The sequence below is a fragment of the Moschus berezovskii genome, chromosome 1 (assembly GCF_049115385.1).
Source record: "Moschus berezovskii isolate FMDL1 chromosome 1, NW_MosBer_1.0, whole genome shotgun sequence".
In the NCBI taxonomy this organism is placed as follows: Eukaryota; Metazoa; Chordata; class Mammalia; order Artiodactyla; family Moschidae; genus Moschus; species Moschus berezovskii.
In genome coordinates this window covers 139,403,190-139,427,847 of record NC_142460.1, presented here as the reverse complement: position 1 = coordinate 139,427,847, position 24,658 = coordinate 139,403,190, and the positions used below count along the sequence as shown (strand labels likewise).

General features: G+C 39.0%; 2 pseudogenes; both read left to right on the top strand.

Annotated features, from left to right (window-relative positions):
* Positions 1-1,630: 1,630 nt before the first annotated feature.
* On the top strand, positions 1,631-13,881 carry LOC129551944 (deacylase AADAC-like; annotated as a pseudogene).
* On the top strand, positions 11,548-13,016 carry LOC148778864 (S-adenosylmethionine decarboxylase proenzyme pseudogene; annotated as a pseudogene).
* Positions 13,882-24,658: the final 10,777 nt, after the last annotated feature.

Genomic DNA, 24,658 nt, shown 5'->3' with positions numbered 1-24,658 from the left:
TCTTTCAGTTTTTTCAGTTCCCAGTTCTTCCAGTATGAGACTTGTTACTGTATACCTAAACATTTTAAGACTGCTGCATCTTCTTGGAGAACTAGGTCTTTTGTTATTATAATTCCTGATACATGTGTATGCTCAGTCACTCAGTCATGTCCAACTCTTAATGTCCCCATGTAGCCTGGCAGGCTCCTCTGCCCATGGAATTTTCCAGGCAAGAATACTAGAGTGGGGTGCCATTTATTACTCCAGAGGATCTTCCTGACCCAGGGGTGAACACAGTCTCTTGCATCTCCTGCCTTGGAAGGTGTATTCTTTACCACTAGTGCCACCTGGGAAGCCCATCTTGTTGTATATACTACTCTTTTTGAATTATGTATATGAAAAATGAATATTTTTTTTCTTAGAGCCCCAATCATTCTAGACCTTTGAAGAAACAACCATTGACGTCTTCTGACTCTTGAACTGTTAGTCTACCTCTCATTTTTATGAGCTTGTTATATATTCTAAAAGCTAGCATTTTCATAATAAAAGTAATGCAAATACCATTATTCACATTGTAGCTTGTCTTTTCAATCACTTTATAAGATTTTTAAAATATAGATTCTTAATTTTAACCAAGCTGAATTTATTAATATATCTATCATAGTTTCCTGAGAAGGATTGGGGGCGGGAGGAGAAGGGGACGACAGAGAATGAGATGGCTGGATGGCATCACTGACTCGATGGACATGAGTTTGAGGGAACTCCAGGAAATGGTGATGGACAGGGAGGCCTGGCGTGCTGTGATTCATGGGGTTGCAAAGAGTCGGACACGACTGAGCGACTGAACTGAACTGAACTGATCGTAGTTTCTGGGGATTTGTGTTTAATATGTATATATTTGGGTGGGGGGCTTCCCCTGGTGGCTCAGATGGTAGAGAATCAACTGCAAATACAGGCAACTGGGGTTCTATCCCTGGATCAGGAAGAGCTCCTGGAGAAGGGAATGGATTAAATTGTTCTTCAGGACTTTTTCCTGTCACTCATCCTCGTAGAATCTGGAAGTATCGAACAGCAAATGACTTGTATTTCTTTATCTCCACATTTTTGTTTTTCTCTAGGCTAAACTCATTCAACCTGCCTAAAAGCCTTCTTCTCAGCTGATCCCAAACTTTACTTTCTCTTCAAATCTCAGTTCAACTGCAAATTAGAAACCTTTTCCTTCCCCAGCATCTTTACAACTATTCCAATGAATTTTGCCCATATTTGTATTAGGATGTCCTTTTATAACTTAGGTCTTTTTTTTGGCTCTGAGAATAAAGAGTTTGCTTACTTCTCCTGGTCATTGACAGTATTTAATACAGAATTATATATTTCATATTAATATTCTTATTGGATGAATGTATAAATAAAGAATTACTGTCACTTATGGGAAATCATCATATGGTAATAAATCATCTGGGTTTGTATATCTTCTGGTGGTATCATGATAGATTTTTTGAAAGACTGTAACTAAAACTTTTGGTGTCATATTGAATATTAATGTGCACTCCTTGGATCAAAAACACCTTTTGCATTTAGAATAGATGTGTGTGTCTGTTTTATTTTAGGCCCTGTGTGCCGAAATATTGGGGCTAATCCAATTTGTGGATTCATGGCATTCTTTTCAGGCTTTCAAAGCATTTCACCAATATCATATGAAAATGTAACTGTGAAAGACACAACATTTAACAACATTCCTGTTCATATATATGTGCGCTAATGGAAGCCAAAATCATTAAGAAGGGGAATGCTTTATATCCATGGTGGTGGTTGCTGTTTGGGTAGTATTGATAAGGGTGATATTTTGGAAGATTCTCTTCATGTAATACTATGATCTAAAAGTTAAATATCGTGTTTCTGCTTCTGTGACTCATTTCATTCAAGCAACATGAATTAATGGAGTTTTTGAAATCTCAGTCTAAATAAATGTTTATTAACATTTGGATTTTAAAACATTTCTGTTATAAAAATTATGAGAGTTTCTGATCCTACCACTCACTGATAGAACTTACGAATTTTCCAGAATGAAGATGAAGCTCCTTAGAAAATAAAAGCATTTCTTTGTCTTTTGAGCTTACTAACATATTGCTGCAAATATCTTATTTATCCTTCAAGACTCAAATGATTATACTTCAAGTATGCTTTCCCAATGGCACCATATAGAGGTCAAAAAATGTTCAGTTTTTTTTTAAATTAAATGTTAAAGTATAGTCTGCTTTCTTGAAATCATCTCCTGCTTAAGAGCGTACAACTAAATAATGACATGTTTTCTTTCCTATTTTTCCCCCAGCAACATTTCTATCCCTTTCCCAGATCAAAATGTATTCAGAAAAATAGTTTTGTTTTTATGTTAAAAAGACCTTTAGTAAATTTTTTTTCATGTAGGATATCACAGTGGATAGGACTGTGGATTAAAAGTAGCAAGATTCTATTCCAGGGCGAAGGTGCAAGATACTGAGAGTGTGGTTTGCAATGGAAAGACTTGCCACTGTGCTCTGCTGGGTCTATACCCTGTGGTGAAGCAGTAACTAAAGAAGTCCAAACAGTCCTTCTAAAGTTGGAGCCCAGAGCATTGCCCCAGTTCCCTAGGTCTGAAGGGAGTTTGATTGCCAGTGTTCTAGGTTGTGTGACTTAGGGAGTGCTGGCATGAAACTATTAATATTTTCAAATGGTGCAGGAAGAGATGACAGCCATACTGTGGGACTAAGAATGGTAAGAGATACAAGAGAAACCACCAAAAAAAAGAGGATACCAGTAAAGACGATGGAGTTGGCAATACCTAATGCTAAAGGACGTGGGGTAGCTCCTCTTGGCCTCGGGGATTGGGTAGCTACTCTCAGCCACCGCCCCTGACCTCCGACGTGGGGTAACTCTTCACATGGTCGGTTGTGCCGGAGCTGGCGTATCGCGTCTCCGCAGACAGAATGTGGTCCAATGGCGAAGGGAATGGCAAACCACTTCAGCATACTTGCCTTGAGAACCCCATGAACAGTATCAAAAGGCAAAATGATAGGATACTGAATGAGGAATTCCCCAGGTCGGTAGTTGCCCAGTATGCTACTGGAGATCAGTGGAGAAATTACTCCAGAAAGAATGAAGGGATGGAGCCAAAGCAAAACCAATACCCACTTGTGGATATGACTGGTGATAGAAGCAAGGTCCGATGCTGTAAAGAGCAATATTGCACAGGAACCTGGAATGTTAGGTCCATGAATCAAAGCAAATTGGAAGTGGTCAAACCGGAGATGGCAAGAGTGAATGGAGACATTCTAGGAATCAGTGAACTAAAATGGACTGGAATGGGTGAATTTAACTCAGATGACCATTATATCTACTACTGTGGGCAGGAATCCCTTAGAAGAAATGGAGTACTTGGATGCAATCTCAAAAATGACAGAATAATCTCTGTTTGTCTCCAAGGCAAACCATTCAATATTACAGTAATCCAAGCCTATGCCCCAACCAGTAACGCTGAAGAAGCTGAAGTTGAAAGGGTCTATGAAGACCTACAAGACCTTTTAGAACTAACACCCAAAAAAGACGTCCTTTTCATTATAGGGGACTGGAATGCAAAAGCAGGAAGTCAAGAAACACTTGGAGTGACAGGCAAATTTGGCCTTGGAACACGGAATGAAGCAGGGCAAAGGCTAATAGAGTTTTGCCAAGAGAACGCACTGGTCATAGCAAACACCCGGTTCCAACAATACAAGAGAAGACTCTACACATGGACATCACCAGATGGTCAACACCGAAATCAGATTGATTATATTCTTCGCAGCCAAAGAAAGAGAAGCTCCATACAGTTAGCAAAAACAAGACCAGGAGCTGACTGTGGCTCAGATCATGAACTCCTTATTGCCAAATTCAGACTTAAATTGAAGAAAGTAGGGAAAACCACTTGACCATTCAGAATGATCTAAATCAAATCCCTTATGATTTTACAGTGGAAGTGAGAAACAGATTTAAGGGACTAGATCTGATAGATAGAGTGTCTGATGAACTCGGGACGGAGGTTCGTGACATTGTACAGGAGACAGGGACCAAGACCATCCCCATGGAAAAGAAATGCAAAATAGCAAAATGGCTGTCTCAGGAGGCCTTACAAATAGCTGTGAAAAGAAGAGAAGTGAAAAGGAAAGATATAAGCATCTGAATGCAGAGTTCCGAAGAATAGCAAGGAGAGATAAGAAAACCTTCCTCAGCGATCAATGCAAAAAATAGACGAAAACAACAGAATAGGAAAAACAAGAGATCTCTTCAAGAAAATGAGAGATACCAAGGGAACATTTCATGCAAAGATGGGCTCGATAAAGGACAGAAATGGTTTGGACCTAACAGAAGCAGAAGATATTAAGAAGAGGTGGCAAGACTACAAAGAAGAGATGTACAAAAAAGATCTACATGACCAAGATAATCACGATGGCGTGATCACTCACCTAGAGCCAGACATCTTGGAATGTGAAGTCAAGTGGGCCTTAGAGAGCATCACTACGAACAAAGCTAGTGGAGGTGATGGAATTCCAGTTGAGCTATTTCAAATCCTGAAAGATGATGCTGTGAAAGTGCTACACTCAATATGCCACAAATTTGGAAAACTCAGCAGTGGCCACAGGACTGGAAAAGGTCAGTCTTCATTCCAATCCAAAAGAAAGTCAAGGCCAAAGAATGCTCAATCTACCTCACAATTGCACTTATCTCACATGTGAGTAAAGCCATGCTCAAAATTCTCCAAGCCAGACTTCAACAATACGTGAACCATGAACTTCCAGATGTTGAAGCTGGTTTTAGAAAAGGCAGAGGAACCAGAGATCAAACTGTCAACATCCGCTGGATCATGGAGAAAGCAAGAGAGTTTCAGAAAAACATCTATTTCTGCTTCATTGACTATGCCAAAGCCTTTGACTGTGTGGATCACAATAAACTGTGGAAAATTCTGAAAGAGATGGAAATACTAGACCACCTGACCTGCCTCTTGAGAAACCTGTATGCAGGTCAGGAAGCAACAGTATAACTGGACATGGGACAACAGACTGGTTCCAAATAGGAAAAGGACTATGTCAAGGCTGTATATTGTCACCCTGCTTATTTAACTTATATGCAGAGTACATCATGAGGAACGCTGGGCTGGAAGAAACACAAGCTGGAATCAAGATTGCCAGGAGAAATATCAATAACCTCAGATATGCAGATGACACCACCCTTATGGCAGAAAGTGAAGAAGAACTAAGAATCCTCTTGATGAAAGTGAAAGAGGAGAGTGAAAAGGTTGGCTTGAAGCTCAACATTCAGAAAACAAAGATCATGGCATCTGGTCCCATCACTTCATGGGCAATAGATGGGGAAACAGTGGAAGCAGTGTCAGACTTTATTTTTTGGGGCTCCAAAATCACTGCAGATGCTGATTGCAGCCATGAAATTAAAAGACACTTACTCCTTGGAAGGAAAGTTATGACCAACCTGCTGCTGCTGCTGCTGCTAAGTCACTCAGTAGTATCGGACTCTGTGTGACCCCATAGATGGAGGCCCACCAGGCTCCCCCATCCCTGGGATTCTCCAGGCAAGAACACTGGAGTAGGTTGCCATTTCCTTCTCCAATGAGTGAAAGAGAAAAGTGAAAGTGAAGTCGCTCAGTCTTGTCCGACCCTTAGCGACCCCATGGATTGCAGCCCACCAGGCTCCTCCATCCATGGGATTCTCCAAGCAAGAGTACTGGAGTGGCTTGCCATTGCCCTCTCCGATGACCAACCTAGATAGCATATTAAAAATCAGAGACATTACTTTGCCAACCAAGGTCAGTCTAGTCAAGGCTATGGTTTTTCCAGTGGTCATGTATGGATGTGAGAGCTGGACTGTGAAGAAAGCTGATCTCCAAAGAATTGATGCTTTTGAACTGTGGTGCTGGAGAAGACTTTTGAGAGCTCCTTGGACTGCAAGGAGATCCAACCAGTCCATTCTAAAGGAGATCAATCCTGGGTGTTCATTGGAAGGACTGATGCTAAAGATGAAACTCCAATACTTTAGCCACCTTTTGCTACGAGTTGACTCATTGGAAAAGACTCTGATACTGGGATGGATTTGGGGCGGGAGGAGAAGGGGACGACAGAGAATGAGATGGCTGGATGGCTTCACCGCCTCGATGGACATGAGTTTGGGTGAACTCCAGGAGTTGGTGATGGACAGGGAGGCCTGGTGTGCTGCGATTCATGCGGTCGCAAACAGTCGGACATGATTGAGCGACTGAACTGAACTGAATGCTAAAGGTGTCCTGAAAAGTTAAAGAATGCCTCATGGACAATTTCATTGATTGTATGAGGGCAGAAATTATAGAATGATGCTATGATAGATGAAAAGTGAAAGAGATCTGAAGGCAAAGCTCTGCGAGCAAACAAAAGGAGGAACAAGTCTTGCTAGGAGAGGGAAGAAGACTTCAGTGGACAGGTTGTAAGTTTTTTGTATGTATGTGGAGTTGATTGTATGAAAAGTAAATAAGGAAGCACGGCTTAAAGATTACAATGAATAGGCAGTATTATTAAGTTCTGTTGACACAGTGTGTTTCTAAAGTAAAATTTTTTTTGCAATGGCTTATTTGCCTTTCAAATGGGCCCACATGCTGAAAGCTTTGTTCCTCAAACTATTTTGCTAGATTTGTACTTATATGAGTGCTAATTCCCGACACACACACACACACATTCTCATGGAAAATATTTATACAAGCTTGCAGTCTCTATTTAAATCCTTTCTAAATTCTACCGAAAACCATTGGGAGGTTTAATGAGATATTTCTCCCCCATATCTCAACACTGCTGTCCACTCACCTCTGTTAAGGCAGCTATTTTATTTTCTTTTGTAAGTTTGTTGTTGACCTGTATCTGTACCCGTATACCTCATTAATGTGAGCACCTTAAATTCAGAGAACATATATCTTCATATTTGCATTTCCAGCCTCTAACTACATTCCAGCTACATTAAAGGTAGGTAAACAAAGCTAATTTGGACTAGGCAATTGAAAATTTTCTCAAATGGAAAAGAAAGCTGATCAGGGGCAAATTAAAGGATCACCAAAGAAAATGATTCACATTCTATTGAGACGTGAATATGTGCATTGATCAACATGAAACTAGGGTTAGATTTTTTTTTTTCCTTTTGTTAGTATTTCACAATAAAGGGAAGAAATTTACAATATTGCCCCAGTAAACTTTATTCTTAACAGTACCGTTTTTCAATTGTTATTAGTAACCCATTATTTTCTCTTTTATTTCAGATTATTATACCTATGACCTTCCGTCAATATGGACAGCAGATTGATATAGTTGTCACATCAACCAAGTCAGAGCTGTGTTCATTTGATTTTAGGTCATAAGCCTTACATATCAACATACAGTCAGCTATATAGAGTGTCTTTTATGACAAAAATTAATCCATGCCCCTGACTATAAATAGAGAAACCTAATGTCAGAGGCTGTCCAGTCCAGCATTGGAGAGAAAATACATACACATATTTCAAAAAGGAACAAACACCAGAAAGTTAAAAAGTTGTTCAAGGCTGCAGAATCACAGGGACGTAACTACTGGCTCTGGATTTTTCCCGATAATTAGTAGGGTACTAAGGTCAATATCAATAACCTCAGATATGCAGATGACACCACCCTTATGGCAGAAAGTGAAGAGGAACTCAAAAGCACCTTGATGAAAGTGAAAGAGGATAGTGAAAAGGTTGGCTTGAAGCTCAACATTCAGAAAACAAAGATCATGGCATCTGGTCCCATCACTTCATGGGAAATAGATGGGGAAACAGTGGAAACAGTGTCAGACTTCATTTTTGGGGGGCTCCAAAATCACTGCGGATGCTGACTGCAGCCATGAAATTAAAAGATGCTTACTCCTTGGAAGGAAAGTTATGACCAAACTTGATAGCATATCAAAAAACAGAGACATTACTTTGCCAACAAATTCCGTCTAGTCAGGGATATGGTTTTTCCAGTGGTCATGTATGGATGTGAGAGTTGAACTGTGAAGAAAGCTGATCGCCGAAGAATTGATGCTTTTGAAATGTGGTGCTGGAGAAGACTCTGAGAGTCCCTTGGACTGCAAGGAGATCCGACCAGTCCATTCTAGAGGAGATCAATCTTGGGTGTTCATTGGAAGGACTGATGCTAAAGCTGAAACTCCAATACTTTGGCCACCTCATGTGACGAGTTGACTCACTGAAAAAGACTCTGATGCTGGGAAGGATTGGGGGCAGGAGGAGAAGGGGATGACAGAGAATGAGATGGCTGGATGGCATCATCGACTCGATGGACATGAGTTTGGGTGAACTCCAGGAGTTGGTGATGGACAGCGAGGCCTGACGTGCTGTGATTCATAGGGTCGCAAAGAGTCAGACACGACTGAGTGACTGAACTGAACTGAACTGAAGGAGGTGGACTTTGGTGTCAGAGGACTGGGATTGAATGTAGATTCTGCAAATTGGTAACTGTGTGATATTTTAAAGGATGCGAACTCTAAACATTAATAATTTTCAAAAAATCATCATTTATATGGGGATTAAATGTTATAATACCTGTAACAGTGCTTAGAATGGTGCCTAGAAGCTAGTAAACCATTGAATAAACAACTATTACCATGTTAACTACAAAAGGTAAGACAGAACCTATCCTAAAGCCCTTTTTAGAGGACTCTTTAGAGAGAGTAGGAAAAAGGTTTAAATTTTCTATAGAATATACTCTTTGTGAGAAGCTAGTTAAACCTTAGAAAATAAAGAGTTAATGTACTAATGCAAGAAAGATTATGTCAAATTGGAGTAATTTTACAAAGTTGAAAAATAACTGTGGAGAAACAAGTGGCAATAATGACTGATTTTTCAAGAAACAGTATGGGAATTACCAAAACTAGTCATTCTGTAAATATTTGTTGCAAGCAAAAGATAGCAGCTAGAAAGTTTTTCCCCAAAATTGAATGAAATTGATCATTCAGACTGTAAATTTTGACCATAAAAATCATATTCAGAGATTGCTAGTCACATTTTATTATTAGGAAAAATACATTTTTCCTGTAGCAACAAATATCCTGTTGATAAAAACAAAAATTTTACTTTTGATTGTGGATCAGAAGTGCCTCCCTCATTTTATTATATGACTAAGAATCAATGGTTATAGTACAGGGAACTCTACTCAATATTCTATATATTCTTTTGTAATAACCTATATGGCAAAATAATCTGAGAAACAATGGACATATGTACAACTGAACCGCTTTACTATACACTTGAAACTAATACGTAAATCAACTATGTGCATGCTAAATCACTTAAGTCATGTGTGAGTCTTTGTGACCCCAAAGACTGTAGCCAGGCTCCTCTGTTCATGGGATTCTCCAGGCCAGAATACTTGAGTGGGTTGCCTTACCCTTCTCTGGAGGATCTTCCAGACCCAGGGATCAAACCTGTGTGTCTTATGTCTCCTGCATTACAGACAGGTTCTTTACTACTAGCACCACCTGGGGCACCCCAATAGAAAATTAAAATTAAGTGAAAAATTAAAAAAAATTAATGGTAAATAAATCAGTGATTGTTTTTCTGTCTACAGCTACAGACTAGCTCCAGAGTGGCATTTTCCAGTTCAATATGAAGATATGTACACTGCATTAAAATGTTTTTTACACCCCCAAATTCTTGAAAGATGTGTAGATCCTGGAAGAATTGGTATCTCTGGAGACAGTACTAGAAGGAATTTAACCACAAGAGTGACCGAGCAGGTAAGATGCCCAGCATTTTCACTTATTAGGTTTTCTTTTATCATTTATTAAAATTTTTTCTTACTTCTAAATTATAAATACAATCTGTCGGTATTTTTTCTTTTACTTATTTTGAGGAACACTGAGGTGAACAATTTTATATTTAATACTTTTGTAAAATGCTGATACAATTTCCTGTATAGTCTATCAGCATTTTAAAGAAAGAAAATCAATAAATTATAGCAATAATTATAATTAGGAAATCAATATATTTTATTTAATCTGAGTATATTCATAATATATATTCAGAATGTTGTATTTTATAATATACTATAATATGTGTATGTATCTTACTAGAAGCTAATATAGGTCATCACTGAGAGAAGGCAGCCTGATCCTGAAGCTGCTGCTGCTAAGTCACTTCAGTCGTGTCCGACTCTGTGTGACCACATAGACGGAAGCGCACCAGGCTCCCCCGTCCCTGGGATTCTCCAGGCAAGAACACTGGAGTGGGTTGCCATTTCCTTCTCCAAGGTGTGAAAGTGAAAAGTGAAAGTGAAGTCGCTCAGTCGTGTCCAACCCTTAGCAACCCCACGGACTGCAGCCTACCAGGCTCCTCCATCCATGGGATTTTCTAGGCAAGAGTACTGGAATGGCTTGCCATTGCCTTCTCCAAGTCTGATCCTAGGTCTCAGTTTATTCCAAAAATTAACTTTTCATTTCAATAATCAATAGAAAGCTGAAGGGAAACTGGTATATAGACAAAGAGGAAAGTAAGAACTAGTTACAGGGAAATAAAATCACCCAGATTCAGATATTATTCTTAGAAAAAATGTTTTAGTAGAATTTAATAGAAATAAAAATATATTTTAAAACTTAGAAATATGCTCATGGAAGAAGTTGTAAATTATGAATTATTCAAAAAATAAAGAAATAAAACTTCAATATATAAAAATATTAACCTTCAAAGTTAAGCATTTAATATAGACTTTAAGATTATTTGTAGAGCAGTTTTAGATTCGTGGCAAAATTGAGAAGAAGACAAAAATTTCCAAACTACCGTCTGCCACACATACATAGCCTCCTTCATTATCAACATCCCCACCCAGAGTGATTCATTTGTTTCAGTTAAAGAACTTATATTTACACATCATCATCATCCAAAGTTCATAGTTCACTCTTGGTTTTACAATGTAGATATTTGTTGTTATATCGACTGCAATACAATATAGAAATTGGAAGACAGATCAGAAAAACTGTAATACTGAATAGCTAGATTAAAAGAAAATACAAAATGAGAATAGACATTTAAGCATATGGAGGAAAAGACTAATACGAATATATCTTTCTAATCTGAGGACATAATTAGGGCATATATTTGCAAATAAAATTAAAGAGAATTCCCTACCCAGCCTACTGTCACTTTGGATTTTAAAGAGGATGATTTCAGGCAGAAGAATGTTAACCCCAGATTGAGGAACAAAAAGACAGGAAAGGGCTCTCACAGTATGGTCCACGATGTTAGCTAACAACTTGCTGTACTCTCTCTCATGGGGAAACAGTGGACCACAAGAGACAGCTGTATCTGCCTCTATTCCCAACAGACTCACGTTCAGATTCCCTCACACACACACACACACACACACACACACACAAAAGCCAGGAAATTTTTATTTAATCCTTTTTTTTAAAGTTAATATAAAACTATGGCAAAAACGAACCTTAACTTTACTAACACAACTAGAACAATCTGCAGTGGCGGCGTCATCTGTGGGCATAGAGATTTAATGTAGTTGATTTTCTGTGGTTGTTGGTGGGTCGCTAGTCTCACGGTTATGGAAGCTGCATATTTTTTGGAGGAAAACCAAGAAACTTCTGGAAGTTTGGTTCTCCATGCAGCAGCCCAACACAAACCAAGGATCTGGTGATCTTCTCATTATACCAAGATCAGAGTGGGTCATATTTTTGAAGACTGTGCAGTGTTCAATCGTGTAATAGAAACTGACAAGCAGTCAGCTTATGTACTCAGTGAGAGTACGATGTTTGTCTCTAAGAGACTGTTTCATTTTGAAGATCTATGGTACCATCCTTTTGTTGAAAGCACTGATTCCCTTCTTGAAATCTGCTAGGGATTACAATGGATTTGGCTTAAAGATTCTTCTATTCTCATAAGAATTTCATGAAGTTGTCTCACCAAGGGTACCCCCCCCACAGGAATTTCCAGGCAAAAATAGATTTTCTTAATGCAGTTTTCCCAAATGGAACAGCATATTGTATGGGACACATGAATTCTGACTGTTGGTGCTTTGTATACTTTGCATTTCCCAGAGAGTTGGGTAATCAATCAGCCAGATCAAACCCTGGAAGCTCTAATAAGTGAGCTTGACCCAGCAGTCAATTTAAAGAAGAAAATCATATGGTTATCTTAATAAGTGTGAACTGTTTACAGATAATATTCAACATCTATAAAGATGAAACAAATAGGAAATGGTGAATAGAAGAAAATTTCCCTACCTTGAAAAAAGTATGCAAACAAAAACACTTAGAAGAAACATCATTCTTATTGGGTAGTTATTAAAAGTTTTCTCTTGAAAATTGAATGCACACTACCACTACCGAATTGTACCTGAAGTCCTGGTCAGTACTCTGAATGATGAGTGAGCAATACTATTTTTCAGTGTGATAATCAGTTTGCTTTCTCTTAAATAGGCCAGTACTTCAGGCATATCCAAGACAAAGTTGGTAGTGTTTGGAAAAACAACCTTGTGAAAGTCTGAAATTTTTAATTTATCCAAACATTTCTGTTCAACAAAAAAGAGAAAAACATGGGTTACTGGATACATATCTTATGACTGGTAGAATAATCATTTTGTCTCAATGCACTCAGAAGCACATTGCAGGAAAATTAGCTTAGAAGAAAATGGTAAAATTTTACTGTTCCTGGAAAGACAAGGACTAGACCTAGAAAAGATAGAGCAGTGCTGAAAAAAAATTAAAAATTAATAGTTTCACATGGTTTATACTCTTTCAAGATCAAACATCTCTTCAATATGAGAGCTATCTCCTTCCCATCACAATGTTTCTTGACATACTTGGATATTTAAAATAGTCTTAATAATGAAAAAGAGGATCAAATACCTGCAGGTTACATAACTATGCAATTCATACTATAATAAAAGATCCTTTAACAAGATTTATGAGGAGAGTACTGATTATTTTTGTTTTGAAAATTGAAATTTTTATTTAGTTTATGGACATCTACTACTAAAATTTCCTTGATATTAATATTTTTATTCTTTTACCAACTGTGTAAATTGTGTTATATTTTTAAGGATTTTAAAATTTAAGAATGCCTTTTTTGCATAGTGTTTTTTCCCCATTAAAATGATTTATACAATCAACATATCCTAATATTTTTCAGCTCTTAGAAGATCCAGATGTCAAGATCAAACTCAAGGTCCAATCTTTAACATATCCTGCCCTTCAGAATTTTGGTTTCAATTTACCATCATATTGACAAAATGCACATTATTCAGTTCTGTCCAAATCACTCATGGTCAGATTCTGGAGTGAATATTTTACTACAGATAGATCACTTAAGAAAGCAATGCTTTCCAAACAACACATTCCTCTGGAATCAAGCCATTTGTTCAAATTTGCTAATTGGAGTTCTTTGCTCCCTGAGAAGTTTAAGAAATGCCACATGTATAAGACTCCAACTCATGGTAGTTCAGAGCTGGATAAAAAATATTCGGTGATTCTAGATGTGAAACTTCACCTTAGCTAGCTGATGACCACAAGTTGTGTGGTTTACCCCTGACTTATGTCATTACTTATCAATATGATGTCTTATCAATATGATGTCTTAAGAGACTATGGCCTCATGTATATTACTCAACTTCAGAATTTTGGAGTTCGAGTAGTCCATAACCACATAGGGGGTGCATTCCATGGAACACTTTCTTTTCTTTTTACTAAAGTTGGTTACAGTGCAGTCATTCAGTATATTAGTTGGCTACTTGAAAACCTGTAGTAAAAATCTGATCAATATAGAAAAATGTAAACCCCAGTGTTGTAGGAGAAGCCTGCAAAGAGTTCACATTAAGAATATGTGTTTAATAGATCAGTCTTCCTAAATCCACAAGTATGTAATTGTTGTTATTGTCAATGAATGTTTTTTATACATTAGTCTCAGAGTGGATTCACTCGCTTTTGTTTCTCAGAATATATTATTTTTCTGTTATTTTTATCATTTAAAAAGTCTAGGTTTATTACATTCCTTTCTTTTTCCTTGCTTGATAAATGATAGAAATATGTGCTTGTTTATTACAAAGAATTTACTCAGCATGATTTCAGGTCCTTGTAAAAGATCCATTTATTGCTAGCATGAATGAAGTTGTTGCTGCTGTTGCTGTTTAGTCACTAAGTCGTGTCTGACTCTGTGACCCCATGGATGGTAGCCTGCCAGACTCTTCTGACAATGGGATTTCCTAGGCAAAAAATGCTGGAGTGGGTTGCCATTTCCTTCTCCAGAGAATCATCCTGATCCAGGAATCGAACCTCCATCTCCTGCATTGTCAGGCAGATTCTTTACCCTGAGCAACCAGGGAAGCCCAAACACTGTCATTGGACTTTGCATCGCTGGTGGTCAAGTGGTTAAGAATCAGCCTACCAATGCAGGGAACATGAGTTCGGTCCCTGGTCAAGAAACTAAGCTCATGTACCAAAACTATTGAGCCAAAAACAGCAAAGTTAGCTGAGGATGTTTATATAAACTAAGTAAATCAATGGATATGAATTTGAAAGGAACAGAAGCATAATTTGTGTATTATTAATATGCATATTCTCTAAAATTTATACCTCAGCTCAATCACTCAGCCATGTCCGACTCTTTGTGACCCCATGGACTGAAGCATGCCAGACTTCCCTGTCCATCACCAACTCCTGGAGCTTACTCAAACTTATGTCCATGGAGCTGGTGATGCCATCCAACCATCTCATTCTCTGTCATCCCCTTCTTCTCCCACCTTCACTCTTTCCAAGCATCAGGGTCTCTTCCAATGAGTCAGTTCTTCGCATCAGGTGGCCAAAGTATTGGAGCTTCAGCATCAGTCCTTCCAATGAATATTCAGAACTGACTTCCTTTAGGATTCACTGACTGGATCTCCTTGCAGTCCAAGGAACTCTCAAGGGTCTTCTCCAACACCACAGTTCAAAAGCATTAATACCTCGGCACTCAGCTTTCTTTATAGACCAAATCTCACATCCATACATGACTACTAGAAAAACCATAGCCTTGACTAGATGGACCTTTGTTGGCAAAGTAATGTCTCTGCTTTTTAATATACTGTCCAGGTTGGTCATAACTTTTCTTCCAAGGAGCAAGTGTCTTTTAATTTCATGGCTTCAGTTACCATCTGCAGTGATTTTGGGGTCCAAAAACTAAACTCTGACACTGTTTCCCCATCTATTTGCCATGGAGTGATGGGACCAGATGCCATGATCTTAGTTTTCTGAATGTTGAGCTTTAAGCCAACTTTTTCACTCTCACCTTTCACTTTCATCAAGAGGCTTTAGTTCCTCTTCACTTTCTGCCATGAGGATGGTGTCATCTGCATATCTGAGATTACTGATATTTCTCCCGGAAATCTTGATTCCAGCTTGTCCTTCATCTAGCCTGACATTGCATATCATGTACTCTAATATAAGTTAGATAAACAAGGTGACTATATACAGCCTTGACATACTCCTTCCCTGATTTGAAACCAGTCTGTTGTTCCATGTTCATGTCCATATCCATGTTGCTTCTTGACCTACATTTCTCAGGAGGCAGGTACGGTGGTCTGGTATTCCCATCTCTTGAAGAATTTTCCACAGATTTTTGTGATCCACACAGTCAAAGGCTTTGGTGTAGTCAATAAAGCAGAAGTATATGTTTTTCTGGAACTCTCTTGCTTTTTCTATGATCCAACGAATGTTGGCAATTTGATCTCTGGTTTCTCTGCCATTTTGAAATCCAGCTTGAACATCTGGAAGTGCCCAGCTCATGTACTGTTGAAGCCTGGCTTAGAGGAGTTTGAACATTACTTTGCTAGCATGTGACATTAGTGCAATTGTGTGGTAGTTTGAACATTCTAAAAGAAGCAGAAGATATTAAGAAGAGGTGGCAAGAATACACAGAAAAACTATACCAAAAAAAGATCTTCATGATCCAGATAATCACAATGGTATGATCTCTCACCTAGGCCAGATATACTGGAATGTGAAGACAAGTGGAACTTTAGGAAGCATAACTATGAACAAAGCTAGTGGAAGTGATGGAATTCCTGTTGACCTATTTCAAATCCTGAAAGATGATGCTGTGAAAGTGCTGCACTCAATATGCCAGCAAATTTGGAACACTTAGCACTGGCCACAGGACTGGAAAAGGTCAATTTTCATTCCAGTCCCAAAGAAAGGCAATGCCAAAGAATGCCAAAGAATGTTCAAACTACCACAAAATTGCACTCATCTCACATGCTGGTAAAGTAATGCTCAAAATTCTCCAAGCCAGGCTTCAACAGTACCTGAACTGTGAACTTACAGATGTTCAAAAACTGGTTTTAGAAAAGGAAAAGGAAACAGAGATCAAATTTACAACATTCATTGGATCATCTAGCAAGAGAGTTCCACAAAAACATCTATTTCTGCTTTATTGACTAATCCAAAGTCTTTGATTGTGTGGATCACAACACATTGTGGAAAATGCTTCAAGAGATGGGAGTCCTAGACCACCTGACCTGCCTCTTCAGAAACCTGTATGCAGGTCAGGAAGCAACAGTTAGGACTAGACATGGAAAAAGTGACTGGTTCCAATAGGGAAAGGAGTGAGTCAAGGCTGTATATTGTCACACTGCTTATTTAAATTATATGCAGAGTACATCATGAGAAACGCTGGGCTGGATGAAGCACAAGGTGAAATCAAGACTGCCAGGAGAAATATCAATAGCCTCAAATATGCAGATGAGCCTCTTGATGAAAGTGAAAAAGAAGAGTGAAAAGTTGACTTAAAGCTCAACATTCAGAAAACTAAGACCATGACATCCTGTCCCATCACTTTATGGCAAATAGATGGGGAAACAGTGGAAAGAGAGAGAGACTTTATTTTGGGAGGCCCCAAAATCACTGCAGATGGTGACTGCAGTCATGAAATTAAAAGACCCTTGTTCCTTGGAAAAAAGTTATAACCAACCTAGACAGCATATTAAAAAGCAGAGACATTGCTTAGCCAAGAAAGGTCTGTCTAGTCAAGTCTATGACTTTTCCAGCTGTCAAGTATGGATGTGAGAGCTGGACTATAAAGAAAGCTAAGCACCAAATAATTGATGCTTTTGAACTGTGGTGTTGGAGAAGACTTTTGAGGGTCCCTTGGACTGCAAGGAGATCAAACCAATTCATCTGAAAGGAAGTCAGTTCTGAATATTCATTGGAAGAGCTGATGCTGAAGCTGAAACTCCAATACTTTGGCCACCTGAAAAGACCCTGATGCTGGGAAAGATTGAAGGTGGGAGTAGAGGGGGACAAGTGAAGTTGAAATGGTTGGATGTCATCACTGACTCATGGAAAAGAGTTTGAGTAAACTCTGGGAGTTGGTGATGGACAGGGAGGCCTGGCATACTGCAATCCATGGGGTCGCAAATAGTCGGACATGACTAAGCAACTGAACTGAACTGAACTGATTTCGTATTTCATGCTTCCCTGATGGCTAAGATGGTAAAGAGTCTGCCTGCATTGTGGGAGACCAGGGTTCGTTCCCTGTGTTGGAAAGAGCCCCTGGGGAAGGAAATGGCAACCCACTCCAGTATTCTTGCCTGGAAAGTCTCATGGACAGAGGAGCCTGGCAGGCTACCATACATGGGCTTGCAAAGAATTGGACACGACTGAAAGACTTCACTTTCTTTCTTCTTATTTCAGTTTTAAGGCTGTTACAAATTTCAACACTTTATTTGTAATTTTCATTTTCTTATTATTGATATCAGGAATATAGAAGCACAATTGCTTTTATATATTGGTCTTATATTTCAAAAAATTTCTTTAATTTGCTTCAGTTCAGTTCAGTCGCTCAGTCGTGTCCAATTCTTTGCGACCCCATGAATCACAGCACACCAGGCCTCCCTGTCCATCACCAATGCCCGGAGTTCACTCAAACTCAAGTCCATGAGTTGGTGATGCCATCAAGCCATCTCATTCTCGGTTGTCCCCTTCTCCTCCTGCTCCCAATCCCTCCCAGCATCAGAGTCTTTTCCAGTGAGTCAACTCTTTGCATGAGGTAGCCAAAGTATTGGAGCTTCAGCTTCAGCATCAGTCCTTCCAAAGAATACCCAGGACTGATCTCCTTTAGAATGGACTGGTTGGATCTCCTTGCAATCCAAAGGACTCTCAAGAGTCTTCTCCAACACCACAGTTCAAAAGCATCAATTCTTTGGCGATCAGCTTTCTTCACAGTCCAACTCTCACATCCATACATGACCACTGGAAAAACCATAGCCTTGACTAGACTGACCTTGGTTGGCAAAGTAATGTCTCTGCTTTTTAATATGCTGTCTAGGTTGGTCATAACTTTCCTTCCAAAGAGTAAGTGTCTTTTAATTTCATGGCTGCAGTCAGCATCTGCAGTGATTTTGGATCCCCAAAAAATAAAGTCTGACACTGTTTCCACTGTTTCCCATGAAGTGATAGGACCAGATGCCATGACCTTAGTTTTCTGAATGTTGAGTTTCAGGCTAACTTTTTCACTCTCCTCTTTCACTTTCATCAAGGTGCTTTTTAGTTCCTCTTCACTTTCTGCCATAAGGGTGGTGTCATCTGCATATCTGAGGTTATTGATATTTCTCCCGGAAATCTTGATTCCAGCCTGTGCTTCTTCCAGCCCAGCATTCCTCATGAGGTATTCTGCATATAAGTTAAATAAGAGGGTGACAATATACAACCTTGACGTTCTCTTTTTCCTATTTGGAACCAGTCCATTGTTCCATGTCCAGTTCTAACTGTTGCTTCCTGACCTTCATATAGGTTTCTGAAGAGGCAGGTCAGGTGGTCTGTTATTCCCATCTCTTTCAGAATTTTCCACAGTTTATTGTGATCCACACAGTCAAAGGCTTTGGCATAGTCAATGAAGCAGAAATAGATGTTTTTCTGGAACTCTCTTGCTTTTTCCATGATCCAGCGGATATTGGCAATTTGATCTCTGGTTCCTCTGCCTTTTCTAAAACCAGCTTGAACATCTGTAAGTTCACGGTTCACGTATGGCTGAAGCCTGGCTTGGAGAATTTTGAGCATGACTTTACTAGCGTGTGAGATCAGTGCAATTGTGCGGGAGTTTGAGCATTCTTTGGCATTGCCTTTCTTTGGGATTGGAATGAAGACTGACCTTTTCCAGTCCTGTGGCCACTGCTGAGTTTTCCAAATTTGCTGGCATATTGAGTGCAGCACTTTCACAGCATCATCTTTCAGGATTTGAAATAGCTCAATTGGAATTCATCACCTCCACTAGCTTTGTTCGTAGTGATGCTTTCTAAGGTCTACTTGACTTCATTTTCCAAGATGTCTGTCTCTAGGTTAGTATTCACACCATTGTGATTATCTTGGTCGTGAAGATCTTTTTTGTACAGTTCTTTCGTGTATTCTTGCCACCTCTTCTTAGTATCTTCTGCTTCTGTTAGGTCCATACCATTTCTGTCCTTTATCAAGCCCATCTTTACATGAAATGTTCCCTTGATATCTCTAATTTGCTTAGTAGTTCTAAAACCTCTTGATGAAACATTTATGATTTTCTATGTAGATAATCCTGACATCTGTGAATAATTATCCTTCAAAATCTGCTTAGTTTTTACTCTTTCTTGTTTCGTTTCACTGTCTAGGACCTCCAGTATAATGTTATGGAAAGAAAGAGTGGTGAGAAAGGATACTTCTGTGTTTTTTCCAGTGTTCAGATTTTAATTATTTGATATCACGTCTACTATTTAAGTGTTTGATATTAGGTCTGTACTTTGGAGTTGCTTTGTACCAAGTGTGTATATTCTTTTCTCCTTCAAGTTTTTAAGTTTCACTGGGACAAGAAAATAATTGCTGAATTTTGTCTAAAATGGTTGCTACATAAATTGATATGATTGTATGTTTTTTTCCCCTTTAATCAGTTTATCTGCAATGTTAACTTTGTACTCCAGAGATGAAGTCCACAATGGCATACAATACTTTATATGTATTATTTTTATTACTTTTATTACTTTTTCTTTCTTTTTTAAGAACAGGTTTCTATTCCAATTAGAGGCCCTAAATTGTGCTCCATAAGCATCAGGGTACATGGCAGTCAGTAAATGACTTTGTAAATAAAACCCCTCATTTCTGTCAACTGCCATCATGACTCCTCTGCTCTCTGCTGAAGAAAAAGAGAAGGCATCAGTGCAAAGTTCTGTCAGGTGGGGTAGAAATACACAACAAAAAGAACATAGCACAAAGTCCTTTCATGTGTGAATTTTACACCCCCCCCCCCCCAACAAGACCAACACTGTATCAATCCATTCAATCTATTACCAAGCCTATTTTTTTGATAAAGGTCTTTGAGAACCTTTGTTTGCAACAGCAGAAACAGAGATGCAGACATAGAGAATGCATATGTGGACACAGAGGGAGGGAGGGTGGAAGGGTGAGACAAATTGGGAGAGTAGGACTGACATACACTTGTGGGAACCTCCTGTATAGCACAGGGAACTTAGCTTGGGGCTCTGTAGTGACCTAGAGGAGTCAGATGGGGGTGGGTGGTAGGGAAATTCAAGAGGGAGAGGATATATATATATAGATAGATAGATAGATAGATAGATGATTCACTTAGTTTTACAACAGAAATTAACACAATGTTGTAAAGCAATTATACTCTAATTTTTAAAAGTTAATGATTTGGAAAATGTGAACATGTAGCAACAAAGAATAGCTATTGTGCCAGAAACACTTTAGAAAATAAATCAATGTATGGCAAAACCAACCAATATAATATTGTAAAATAAAAAAAAAATAAAGAAAATAAATCAGCCATATAGCAGGGATAAAGAACACGATAACATGCCTCCCAGAACATGATAACCCTGTCTGAAATACATTTCTAAGTTTCTTTTTTAAAAATATGTGTGTATTTATTTGATTGTACCAGGGTTAAGTTGCAACACATGGGCTCTAGTCCCCTGACTAGATTGAACCTGGGTGCCCAGCATTGGGAGCATAGAGTCTTAGACAATGGACCCCAGGAAAGTTCCTCCTAAATTGTTTTTACAGACACCAGATTCGCACACTAGGAAACTGTTAACCACAAGTATATTAACCTCAGGCTGTGTTTGGTACCACAAGGTTGATGATGTTGGCCCAAGTATCTCCCTAAGCCAGCAACTAATCAGAAAAAAGATCCAAAGTCTTATCAGGCACCCTGCAACCCACACCACTGATGTTGCCTTTTAAAACCCTTCCTTGAAAGTCATTGGGGATTTCAGGTATTTTGAGCACTGATTGCTCATTCTCCTTGTTTCAGTTCAGTTCAGTCACTCGGTCATGTCCCACTCTTTGTGACCCCATGGACTGCAGCACACCAGGCCTCCATCACCAATGCCTGGAACTTACTCAAACTCATGTCCATTGAGTCACTGATGACATCCAACCATCTCATCTTCTGTCATCCCCTTCTCCTCCCACCTTCAACCTTTCCCAGCATCAGGGTCTTTTCAAATGAGTCAGTTCTTCGCATCAGGTGACCAGAGTATTGGAGTTTCAGCTTCAACATCAGTCCTTCCAATGAACATTCAGGGCTGATTTCCTTTAGGATGGACTGGTTTGATCTCCAAGGGACTCTCAAGAGTCTTCTCCAACACCACAATTCAAAAGCATCAATTCTTCGGCGCTCAGCTTTCTTTATAGTCCAACACTCACATCCATACATGACTACTGGAAAAACCATAGCCTTGACTAGATGGATCTTTGTTGGCAAAGTAATGTCTCTGCTTTTTAATATGCTATCTAAGTTGGTCACAACTTTTCTTCCAAGGAGCAAGAGTCTTTTAAGGCAAACCATTCAATATCACAGTGATCCAATGCCCCAGCCAGTAATGCTGAAGAAGCTGAAATTGAATGGTTCTATGAAGACCTATAAGACCTTCTAGAACTGACACCCCCAAAAAGATGTCCTTTTCATTATAGGGGACTGGAATGCAAAAGTAGGAAGTCAAGAAACACCTGGAGTAACAACTAAATTTGGCCTTGGAGTACAGAGTGAAGCAGGGCAAAGGCTAGTAGAACTTTGTCAAGAGAACTCACTGGTCATAGCAAACACCCTCTTCCAACAACACGAGAGAAGACTCTACACATGGACTTCATCAGTTGATCAACACTGAAACAAGATTGATTATATTCTTTGCAGCCAAAAATGGAGACGCTCTATACAGTCAGCCAAAACAAGAGTGGGAGCTGACTGTGGCTCAGATCATGAACTCCTTATTATCAAGTTAAGACTTAAATTGAAGAAAGTAGGGAAAACCACCAGACCATCCAGGTATGACCTAAATTAAATCCCTTACGATTATACAGTGGAATTGAGAAGTAGATTCAAGGGATTAGATCTGATAGATTTCCTGAAGAATTATGGACAGAGGTTTATGACACTGTACAGGATACAGGGATCAAGACCATCTCCAAGAGAAAAAAATGTAAAAAGCAAAATGGCTTTCTGAGGAGGCCTTACAAATAGCTTTGAAAATAAGAGAGGAGAAAAGGAAAGGTATACCCATTTGAATGCAGAGTTCCAAAGAATAGCAAAGAAAGATAAGAAAGACTTCCTCAGTGATCAGTGCAAAGAAATAGAGGAAAACAATAAAATGGGAAAGAGCAGAGATCTCCTTGCTTGGCACCAGGATGACTTCCATATATCACAGTATATGAAAATTTCTTCCATCATAATGATCAACAAGTACATGAAAAGGTACTCAATATGACTAATCATCAGGGAAATACAATTCAAATAGTGAGATATCACTGCACACCAGTTTGGATGGTGATTTTTTTAAAAGCCATGAGAGAAATGAGAAGATGTTGAGAAAAGGGAAACCCGATCCCACGTTGGAAGGAATGTAAACCTATTCTTCCACCATGAAAAATATAATGCATTTTCCTCAAGAATTTGTTTTTAATTAATAGTATGTTAATGCAGAAGTTTAGTTTTCATATATCTGTTTTAATCTGAGAAAGGTTTGCTTTTTGATAAGCAAGATATTGCTCAAAAATTTTATTACTTATACTATTACTGTGACTTATTACTAAACTTCACCTGAATGTTTTTAAAATTAAAGTATGTATTTTAAGAGAGAAACTGTTGAACAAAGCAAGAAGAAAGAGACAGAGGCAGACAGAGAAGTGTGATAGTTCATCTTTAAACATTTCACCCTGAGTCTTAACCTGCTCTTTCATCCTGTCCAATGCCTTCTCCCTATTGTCAAATAATAAAACAATAACTATATGAAAATTTGTATGTTTTTGTTTTAACACTGAATTAATTGCCAAGCAGAGAACACATATCAGGTAAGAAATTCAGTGAGTCATTTTCAGAGGAGGAAAAGCAGATGTTTTTAAGAACTAAAGAGTGAATAGGCATACTCCACAATAATTATTGTCATTAAGAACTGAAATGCAGCTGTTTATGTAGTATAATCCGCGACCCCATGAATCATAGCACACCAGGCCTCCCTGTCCACCACCAACTCCCGGAGTTCACTCAAACTCACGTCCACAGAGTCGGTGATGCCATCCAGCCATCTCATTCTCTGTGGTCCCCTTCTCCTCCCACACTAACACTTAGGCACTGAAAATACACTTACACACACACACACACACACACACAACTAGCCTGATGGGAGAGTTCCCAAGAAAGAAATATCAGTCAGGAAATTGAGTGGGGTAATCCCAAGTTTTCCATCCAAATGTAGAAATACCCAGTTCTCTGTCTCCACCCTCCCATCTTCAGGGAAGTCAGGCAAACTCAAGATGAGTTGGAATTTCACCTATGGCAGGAAAACTACTGTGAAAAGAGGTGTTTTTCACTTTTATAGAAAGCAAGATATTAGGAGAAAGGTTGAAGGGACTTCTGTTTCTGGTTATGGTATAGGAAGTAAAAAGATGGTCATTCTTTCCCCCAAAGCCAAACCAGGAAGAGGACACACTTACTGTAGATGGTAGAGAGAAACCTACCAAACTTGTGGGAAAATTATAATGACCGTGTGTGAGTCAGTGTGAAAAATTAGGATGCCAAGGAGCTCCAGCCACAGAGGAAATCTGTACCCACCTATCACACATTTTAATACAGGTTTTGTCCAGGTTCATGGACAATATGTTGAAGGCAGGGACCAGAGAGCTGAAGGAGGTAAGAGGAATCTTGCCCAAGTGCAAAGCTGGGGGCAGGGCAGGGAGCTGACAGAATGCCATCCAAGGCAGTTAGGGAAGGGGCAGGGACTCCAGGCTCCCCCACCACAAAAAAAAAAAAAAGAAAAAAATCAGAGGAATGAATCCTGGGGAACATAAGAGCCAGGCTGTAAGGCAGAGAGATATCCCATGGTTTGGAAAATGGCATTTTTGTGTACATCATAGAGAAGTATCTGGACTATCTCAAGTGCTTGGGTTTTCAGACCTGCTGAAGGTGAGGAACTAAATATTTGAAGCCAGTGGGCAACTGAATCAAACTAAAAGGGAAGCAAAAGTCAGATCCAGACTGACTACGTATCAGATGGACTCAGCCCTCCAATTTTGAAGCCATACCGAAGAAGGGATGTGACATTTCCTAGAAGTATTATTTACTGTTTCTCTAGTGTTCTTTCATGCAAAATGTTCATAAGAAAATAAT